Source organism: Solanum pennellii, chromosome 3, assembly GCF_001406875.1.
Source record: "Solanum pennellii chromosome 3, SPENNV200".
Lineage (NCBI taxonomy): Eukaryota > Viridiplantae > Streptophyta > Magnoliopsida > Solanales > Solanaceae > Solanum > Solanum pennellii.
The window spans coordinates 72,048,695-72,059,296 of NC_028639.1; positions in this window are offsets into that span (position 1 = coordinate 72,048,695).

Below are 10,602 nucleotides of genomic sequence, written 5' to 3' on the forward strand. Positions count from 1 at the left end.
TCCTTTTTTTTTTATAACCAAGGATAGGCAAATTTAAAGTCATCGGGCGAAGGATTACGTACAAGAGCTAAAAAAATACCAGACTCCTTCATCAACCAGGTGCAATAGATATTTTGGAACAACTTAAGACCTCCGCAATAGCCACCCCATGGTCTAAAGACATTAAAACTTTGATGTTTTTTATCCCACCAAAAATTACAGTAAAAAAGAGTAGACATCTGTATATTCTCATGGAATGAGAAATCAAATTGTTCACCTGGTTTTAGTGTACGAAGTCCAAGATCATTATCTTTAGATTTACAATGAACTTTGACTAAAGGTGCATATTGAGAAAGGCCACTTACGAAACGTTCGGTAATTTTTGGATTTAAAGTAAAAGCATTTGTTATTTGCATAATGTTAATGAGCGAGAAAATAAGTAATGGAAGTAGAATGTTTGAGCAAGGATAATAAGCCATTTTGAGAGACAATATATTTTATGAATGCAAATGAAAATTGGTTTCATTCTATTTATAAGAAATATAATATCATAAATGATTTGAATAGTATTGAAGTTTGTTTGACTTTTCAATTATTTTTTTTTAAAAAAGTGTAATCTAACGCTATCTTCACTAGTAAAATTATTTGAAATTGACTTTGTCATTAAAGATGTAATTTTTTTTCTTAATACATTTATGGGATATTCTAAGTAAATGCTAAGCGCTTTTTATTTTCATTTTCTAAATTTTAATGTAAATCAATTTCTTTTTGACTAATTTATTGAAAAGATACTTATATGATAATTAACGTTGGACCAAAATTTTTAATAAGTATTTATTCAAAATTATTTTTCATTTTTTGGAAAAAAATATTTTTTTAGATTTAAAAAAAAGCTTCCGCTACTTTTCAAAAATACATATTTTCTTCTAAAAAATTAGTCGACCATTCCACTTTTTAAACATAATTTTTTTTTAAAATCTACAATTCATTTTTTCTCTACTATATACTAGAAATAACTTGTTTCAACATGTTCGCTTAATGTCCTCTAATTTAAATTTAAGGATATTTTTGTCTTTTCAGTATTTTATTATAGTTACGTGTCTTATAGTGAATTAAATTTTCTTTTTCTTTGGTGTACTGCAGAATCCCAGTAACTCAATATCACGCCATAAACTAGGTATGCAATTGAATTTTTAAAATTGTTTATGTATTTGCATATTTTGGGGATTTTAATTTAATTTTTATGGTTTATGTTGTTCTCTATTCATTTTGAAGAATGTCTTTCTAGCATTTACATATTTATTTCATTTATACATATATATTATGTTTTTAATGAATCTTCTACAAATTTTAAATGGATTATGCACCAAAGGTTCTTGGTAAACCTAACTTCTACATTTTTTTACTCGTGATTATGTATTGTTTTTGTGATGAAATGAAAATTACATTCTATTTGATTTGGTGAAATAATTCTTATTGAACAAGAGAATCAATAAAGATTACATATGTATAAAATTTAGTAACTCACATTAATATCCCATGTGCATACATTATTTAGAGGGTGTTTGGAATGAAATCACTCTTAAGTTGATTTTTACTTTCTGATAGTGTTTAAATATGAAAAATAATTTAAAATAAGTTATGAAGTTTGACAAATGTGAAAAATGACTTCAAATAAATTAGAAAGTTTTCGACAAGATCAAAAATAACTTATAAGTTGGAAACCAGAAGTACCCCTGCTTTTTATTTTTTTTACATAAATGTCATTTAAATTTGATTTTCTATTTTTGACTTAAAATCTAAGTCAATCCAAATGGGCTCTTAAAATTGTGTTAATACATATTGAATTCTATCAAATACAATGTAAAAAATTTGTTTCCTACAAAAGTTAAATAACTATTTAGATAGTTAACATATACAGACTACCATATATATTTTGATAAAAAAACATTTTTTCCATCTCATAGTATGTCTCTTTGTATAGTAATTGAATAGCTACACTTCATATGATAAAAATTAAGGTTAATATTTATGTGCAATTTTTCTGAACGTTAGATAGTTGTATCAAAATTAAATAAAAATACGATTTTTGTACTGTTGTGTTGAGTGGATGTAAAGATGTTCCAGGCATCTTAAAATTTCATGTTCATAGCATTTTAGTAATTAGCATACAATGATCATCTGGTCTAAAGTTAACATGTATCAAACTATTTTCTGCAAATTGTATTAAAATGAAATAAGAATGGAATTTGTTTTCAGGAAATTGGGCTCGTACTGGCATGGGTAATCACTGTTAGGATCGAAAATAAGCAGGTGTAAAAGCGGTAGCTAGCAAAGCAAACCTCAAAAGATTATGAGTAAGAAGACAACGAGAAATATACCAAAAGACACAAAGATTAACGTGGTTCGATCAATCGACCTACATCCACAAAGGAGATGAGCAATCCACTATAAATATGAGAGTACAAAATACAGAGAGAAACAACCTCAACCAAATTCACTCAGAATACATGGGAGGTTCACACAAGTGATAACGTATCAAGCTTGTGACCCATAAATTCTCCCCCTAACAAAAACTCTCAAAGTTTTCAAGACTACATTGTGAATGCTGATTAAGTTAGAAGGAACATTCCTCTATTTATAGGGTCCTAAACCTTTTCCTACCAGAAAAAAGGATTAGTCAATCCAAAACCTTTCCTAAAAGGAAAACCTATTTATGGTAAGAAATCAGGACAAATAAAACCCAACAATCACTTGCTAGTATAAAAATAAATGAACATTTTTATAAAGAAAAATATCCTTAAAATGAAGTCATCTATATGCAAAAACTTCGTAAAATTATAAATTACCTCATCCACAAATATACAAAAAATTACAAGGAAATGTAATGCATTTTTTCATTATTTTTTTCATAACCACCCATGGAGAAATTTGTAGTCACCAGGTGAAGGATTAGGACCAAGCGCAAAATAAATACCAGAATCCTTCATCATCCATGTGCAATATCCATTTTGAAAAAGCTTAATACTTCCGCAATAGCCATGCCATCGTTTAAAGACATCAAAGTTATTATGCTTTTGACCCCAGAAAAAACCACAATGATAAAGAGTAGTTTCAGCTACATTCATATGAAATGAAAAATCAAAATGATCACCCGGTTTTAGTGTACGATTTCCAATATCATCATCTTTGGATTGACAATGAACTTTGAGTAAATCCGTATTTTGAGGAAGGTCACTCACAAAACGAAGGGTATAATTTGGATGTAAAGTAAAAGCATTTATTATTTGCATAGTACTCATGTTTGATAAAATAAATAATGAAAATAGAATTTTTGAGCAAGGGTGATAAGCCATTTTGAGAGACATAGTGTTTCATGAATGAAAATGAAATTGGTTAGCTTCTATTTATAAGATGAATTTTGAGTAATTCGTATTTGAAGGGAGGCCACACATGAAATGAAGGGTATATTTTGAATGTAAGGTGAAAGCATTTATTATTCGTATAATATTAATGATTGATAAAATAAATAATGAAAAGTAGAATTTTTGAGAATGGTGCCATTTTGAGAGACAAAATATGTAACAACCCAATTTTTTTAATTTTTGAGAAGGGTGCCCTTTTGAGAGACAAAATATGTAACAACCCAATTTTTTTTAAGCAATGGTCCAAACTATTTTTTATTTGTATATAAGATCTTATCGGGTTATTCTTAAATTACTCATATATGTAAAGGTTAATTTTTTAGTGTGCTTGTTGGGTTTTATTTGCCCTGATTTCTTACCATAAATAGGTTTTCCTTTTAGGAAAAGGTTTTGGATTGACTAATCCTTTTTCTGGTAGGAAAAGGTTTAGGACTCTATAAATAGAGGAATGTCCCTTCTAACTTAATCAGCATTCACAATGTAGTCTTAAAGGTTTTGAGAGTTTTGGTTAGAGGGAGAATTTGTGGGTCACAAGCTTGATACGTTATCACTTGTGTGAACCTCCCATGTATTCCGAGTGAATTGGTTGAGGTTGTTTCCCTCTGTATTTTGTACTCTCATATTTATAGTGAATTGCTCATCTCCTTTGTGGACGTAGGTCGATTGACCGAATCACGTTAAATCTTTGTGTCTTTTTGTATATTTCTCGTTGTCTTCTTACTCGTGGTCTTTCGAGGTTTGCTTTGCTAGCTTCCGCGTTACACCTGCTTATTTTTCGGTCCTAACAAGTGGTATCAAAGCCAGATTCAATGACGGAGTCAGGTTCAGTGGTTCGAGAATCGATGATTGAACTAGGTTAGAAAGAGGTGTTCATCTTGACGGGTGTAGTTCTAGCCGCAACCTTTTTGACAGTAATGAAGATTTTGTTGGAGAAATTGTTTCAGAGAGGTTCTCTGTGTTGAGACATAAATTTTGCAAAGGAGATTATGGAGAGGAGAAGCAAGTTGTTGAAGATTAAGTGAAGAAGGTGGACAAATTTATTTTGTCAGAAATTCAGGCCAAGGGGGAGATTTGTTGGGTTTTATTTGCCCTAAATTTCTTACCATAAATAGGTTTTCCTTTTAGGAAAAGGTTTTGGATTGACTAATCCTTTTCTAGTAAGAAAAGGTTTAGGACTCTATAAATAGAGGAATGTTCCTTCTAACTTAATCAGCATTCACAATGTAGTCTTAAAGGTTTTGAGAGTTTTGGTTAGAGGGAGAATAAGTGGGTCACAAGCTTGATACGTTATCACTTGTGTGAACCTCCCATGTATTCCGAGTGAATTGGTTGAGGTTGTTTCCTTTGTATTTTGTACTCTCATATTTATAGTGAATTGCTCATCTCTTTTGTGGACGTAGGTCGATTGACCGAACCACGTTAAATCTTTGTGTCTTTTTGTATATTTCTCGTTGTCTTCTTACTCGTGGTCTTTCGAGGTTTGCTTTGTTAGCTTCCGCGTTACACCTGCTTATTTTTTGGTCCTAACACGAATGATTTTGAATATCAGTTAAGGTCACTAGAATGCGTCAGCACCAAGTAGAGTTGAAAGTTTCCTTAATGATTAAACTTTGATATAAGATTCTACCTGGGTCAACTTCAAATGATCATATCTCTTAGAAAGATAAAAAATTACGTGATCCAAATCTATCAAATTAAAGGTATTTGAATCTACTCTCCAATTCCACCAATTTCGCATCAATTCAATTTTTGAGTAAAAAATTATGACTATTTTAGTAACTGGTGTAGTGTTGTTCTATTTTAACCGCGAAAAAAATTCTAAATAAAATAATTTTCTACTCCTTATACCACTTGAAAAACCTTACAAATGGATTTTTAACTCCTATAAAGCTCTAAACAATTCCATTTCTATCCTTTAATCCATCATTCTCTTCTTTCTCGAACCTTAAGGCAAAACATTAAAAAAAATCAAGATTATTTCCATCTTTTTCAAGATTCTTCTTCAAGATAAGTATTTCTTCAAAAATTTCATTCTTTCCAACTCAAATTCCTCCATACAATTATGAATCACTAATGAAAATCATAATTCTTGGCAGTAGAGATTTCAAGAAACTAATTTAAGAATCTCAAGAAAAGGTTTTTGATGATTCTCTTTCAAGTTAGGATTTCAGGGCTTCTAACCAAGTTCTTTTTAAAGATTTTTCAAGAACCTTATTTTTTTTTTAGGTATGTAGGCCATCATAGTGTTGGACTAGTTCGTCATTCTTGAGATAAATTGATATGAGTTCTTGAATAACTGGTTCTTTGAAGTTATATTCCTAAGTATTGAGTTTCAATATTTTTATTGAGATCCTTGAGTTTAGTTGTCCATGTCTATAATTCAGCATGAATTCTATTTTGAGCTATAAATCTTGAGAAGTTTTTTAAAGTCAATACTTGAGTTTTAAACTAGTTTTAATTTGAGGAAGTAAAAGATGAGTTTTGAAAAAAAGTTAAAAAATTTTATTTCATAGATATTTATATATATATATATATATATACATATATATATATATATATATATATATATACACACACATATTCATATTTACCTATGTTAATTATTGGACTTGAAAGATAAGTTCATAAGTGCATGCTTTCAAGAAGGTAAAAATGTCTCATGTTTTGAAAAGTATTTTAAGTAATATAAGAAGTTTGTTCTTTGTAATGGGTGAATTGAAGACAAAGTTATATTAAATAATTTGAGAGTAGTATCGAGCACTTAGTTGGATTAGGGTCTTTTATAATTCGGAAGTTTCACAAAATTACGTAGCCAGCGTAGGATATGATAACATTGATTCTTCATGAGACTCTTCACTGCCTCTAAGAAGGTCAACTAAATGGATCCATATTCATGATATCATCCTATAACCCCGAAAAGGTATAGAATGGGCCCTTGCAACGTGCAGCGGAACGTTGTATCATTGCTAGACTCATAGTAATGGTTGTCAAGAAACTCCCCACAAGTAAAATATATTACTTTCATGTTGTTTTTATTGTGTATTTTAATATAGAGCTTAAATGGATTTCACTTCATGTTCATGTATTGATTCAGTTTAGTCGTTATAATTCACAACAAATTAATAACTTCAAATATTTTTTTTAGAAAATAAACATATTAAATATTGCTTGATTTTTTACATTTTATTTGTATAATATAAATTGAGATAAACAGAACAACTTATATTGAATTTGTGATTGAGTAAAAAAAGGTTGTGTGTATTAGGCCCGTATTAGCACGAACTTCGAATATCTAGTTTAATATATAGTACTTCCACTCTTTCTTTTTCTAAAATTATTTATACAAGTGGATTTTTCTGTTGGGATTTAGCAAGTGTGAATGGGAAAAGAAAAGAGAGAATATGAAAAGTGAGGGAACTACTTTGGAGGGAAAATGAAAAGTCATTTGCAAAAGTGCAAATGAAAAGTCATTTCTCCCATATCGACAAAAGAAAGGGAAATTGTTGTCCTTATATAAGGAAACACTTCCATTTCTTCTTAAAGAGCTAAGAAGAAAATGCCTCCTCGCGCCGATTCGGATTTGGATTTGGATTTGGCAAATGATGTGATTGATTGATAAATTTTTTGGACAAAATTTATTTAATCAGTTTTTGTTAAATCAAATAAATCCTGTTAATATTATCTCTTATAAATTTGGGTAACGGTAACATTGGAAACATTTCCGAAAAGTTGTTACTTTCCGAAAAGTCGTTACTTTCCAAAAAGTCGTTATTTTCCTAACAGACACATTTTTCTGAAAAGTTGTTATTTTTTCCAAAAGACACAACTTTCTGGATAAAACGGGTCTGAACAGATTTCTTTGAACAGACACGTTCCTTGCTGAAAATGGCTATAAAAGGAAGTCAATTTTTGATTTTTCAAACACTGAAAATTTTCCTACTCTGCATTTATTTTTTCTCTCAAATAAAATCAAAGTGTCGATCGACTGAGTCTGTATGACTTGTTGCTGTTCTTAAGTTCGTTGAAGTTGAAGAAATTTGAAGTACCGCTATTTCTTTAACAGGTTTAATCCGTTTTATCTTGGGAGAAATTAATCCATAACCTTGGGTACAGTGAGGGGATTAAATTTCTTAAGGACACACAGTAGTTTTTGTGGACTCGGATTACTTCTTGTATTTTATGTATTTTCTGCTTCATCTTATTTCTGTTTCTGTTCATTGGTTAACCTTATAAATACAGGTTACTATAACAATAACATTTTCTAATTTAAATGAGTTTGTTAATTCATTTATCTTTCTTTTTAATTTGTTATGTAATAATGATATAAAGAGTTCTATAAATTACAATTACTAATAGTTTGATATTTTTATTATCTAATAAGAGGCAACAAGCACATATTTCATTAGTTTATATTACGGGTGAAATATCACATAATTGAACGCCTACTCAGAGTTAAGCTCAAACATTTTTCATTCAGTGTTTTAAACTTATAAATATTGAGTAACTCTACCTCTAAGCATTCAATCAGATCAAAGATTCACTTGGAATCGATAATGATTCTCGACTATAGATCACATTCAGAATACATGCTCGGAATGTGAAGGGGGAGTTTGATTTTTAAATCAAAGTTGGAAGTGAAGTTTGTTTAATTTTGAGTTTGAATGCTTCTTAAAATTGAGTTAATTTGTGATAATCCCTATTATAAAGAAAAAGATGTGTAATCTAATTATTGGAATTTGTTTTTTCTTTGACAAACTTATGTGGAGATCTTTTATTAAGTGCTTTTCGTTTATTTTAATTTTTTAATAACAGAAACGATTCATGTTTAAGTTTATAAATTTAAAAAGTATTTTTGAATTCTTATTGAACATTGATACCTTCTCCCTTTTAAATTCCTATCAAAATGATGTTCCAAACAACCAAAACAAAATTTCTTTTGAATACATAGGCACATTGGCTGTTCTATTAAGATTATAAAAAAAAAAGTGATTACTATGATAAGAGTTGAAAAAAATAAGTTTTATAAGTATTATTTTTTTTAAAAAAATAATCATCTTTCAACACACTCATCGATTTTAATACTAAAGGCTTTTCGTTTACATTTCTAATTTTTTATGAAAATTAATCGTTTGACTAATTAATTGAAAAGGTACTTATAAGATAATTAACATTGGACCAAAACTTTTAATAAGTATTTACTCAAAAATATATTTATTTTTAGGAAAGAAGTAATTTTTAGCTTCAAAAAGCACATTTTTTCCTTCCAAAAAGATAGTCAAACATTCCACTTTGTATACACGAACATTTTTTAAAATCTAGACAAAGAAAATTATAAACACATTTGACCAAATATGAGATTTAATAATTATAACAACAAATTTGCTTTAAAGCAATTTTCAAAGTAAGAAGTTACTTTTTGATTCAAATTCATATTTCTGTTTCGATTTACATAATATATATATTTTTAATTTTAAAACAAATCACTGCACTTGCAGCAATTTATATAATATATTCTTTTTAATTTTAAAATAAATTACTCACTTGCAGCGATTTCCAAAAATTCGGCGGACAAAATCGCTGCTTTCTAAGCGATTTTATTGTTTTGGTAAAAAAATATTTTCATATACCGCTTTGAAAATTTTGTTAACATTTTTCAATCTTTAGGCTCCGGACTAGGTTTAAAGACATCAAAATTTTGATACTTTAAACCCCATAAAAAGCTACAATGAAAAAGAGTACTTCCAACGAAATTCAAATGAAATGAGAAATCAAATTGGTCACCCGATTTTAGCGTACGAACTCCAAGATCATCATCTTTAGATTGACAATGAATTTTGACGATTTTTGTATTTTGAGGGAGGCCACTCACAAAACGAAGAGTATATTTTAAATTTAAAGTAATAGCATTTGTTATTTGAATAATATTGACGAGTAATAAAATGAATAATGTGAGTAGAATTTTTGAGTAAGGGTAATAAGCCTCTTTTGAGAGACATAGTGTTTTATGAACGTGGATAAAATTGGTCCCCTCTATTTATAAGATAAGATTATATGACAATGGTTTGAACAATATTGAAGTTTGTTTGGCATTTTTCAAAATGGTGTTAATTTGGTTCATAAAAGAAAAAGATTTATAATTTGATGCTATCTTGACAAGTAAATAACTTTGAATTTTATTTTATCATTAAAGAAAATGTTTTATTTTTCTTGACAAATTTTGTGAATGTTCTATTTTAATAAGTGTTTTTCATTTATTTTACGAGAAATACTTTATGTTTGACTAATTTTGAGATATTAATCTTTGACCAAGGCTTTTAATAAGTATTGTGTATTTACTTAATACTTTTCATTCTTGGGAAAAAAATTATTTCTTATCTTGAATAATATGGCTAATCAATTTATATTCTTATACTATTGTTAAAGATGATAATTGATATGATTAATATAAAAGTTGAGTTTATTGACTTGGAGAAAACATGTGGTGTTATTTGATTAATATTTTTTATTTATCATGTTTGTTTAACACGCGTTGAATATTTATATTAAGTTAATCTTATTATGTTTAATTGGTACATGAGAAATAGAGCGAAAGAGTTAAAATGAAACAAGATTGAGTTGAAGTGTCATAATGAAATTCATCGGCAAGTTAAAAGGGCAATATAGTCTTTTCATGTTTGATTGTGTGCTTTAAATATGTTGCATTTTATGGCTTAATGAGTGTTCTTTTTTTTTAATGTTGGACTAAAAAATGCTAAATGTTGCATCTTTCCAAATTTTGGGCCCATCTCTTAATGTTGCTAAGAGTTTTACGTATACAAATTTTGTTAAATTGTCCAATTTTTGTACATGTCACAAAGCGAAAAAGTAATATATATTAGGCTCGTACTGATACAAGATTCTATATCTAGTAATTATTATAGAAATATAATACAACCCTTCTTTTTTTATAACCACGGATAGAGAAATTTAAAGTCATCGGGTGAAGGATTAGAACCAAGAGCTAAGTAAATGCCAGAATCCTTCATCAACCATGTGCAATAGCCATTTTCGAAAGGCTTAACACTTCCACAAAAGCTATGCCATGGTTTAAAGACATCGAAATTATTATGCTTTAAACCCCATAAAAAGCTACAATGATAAAGAGTACTTCCAGCTAAATTCATATGGAATGAGAAATCAAATTCGTCGCCCGGATTTA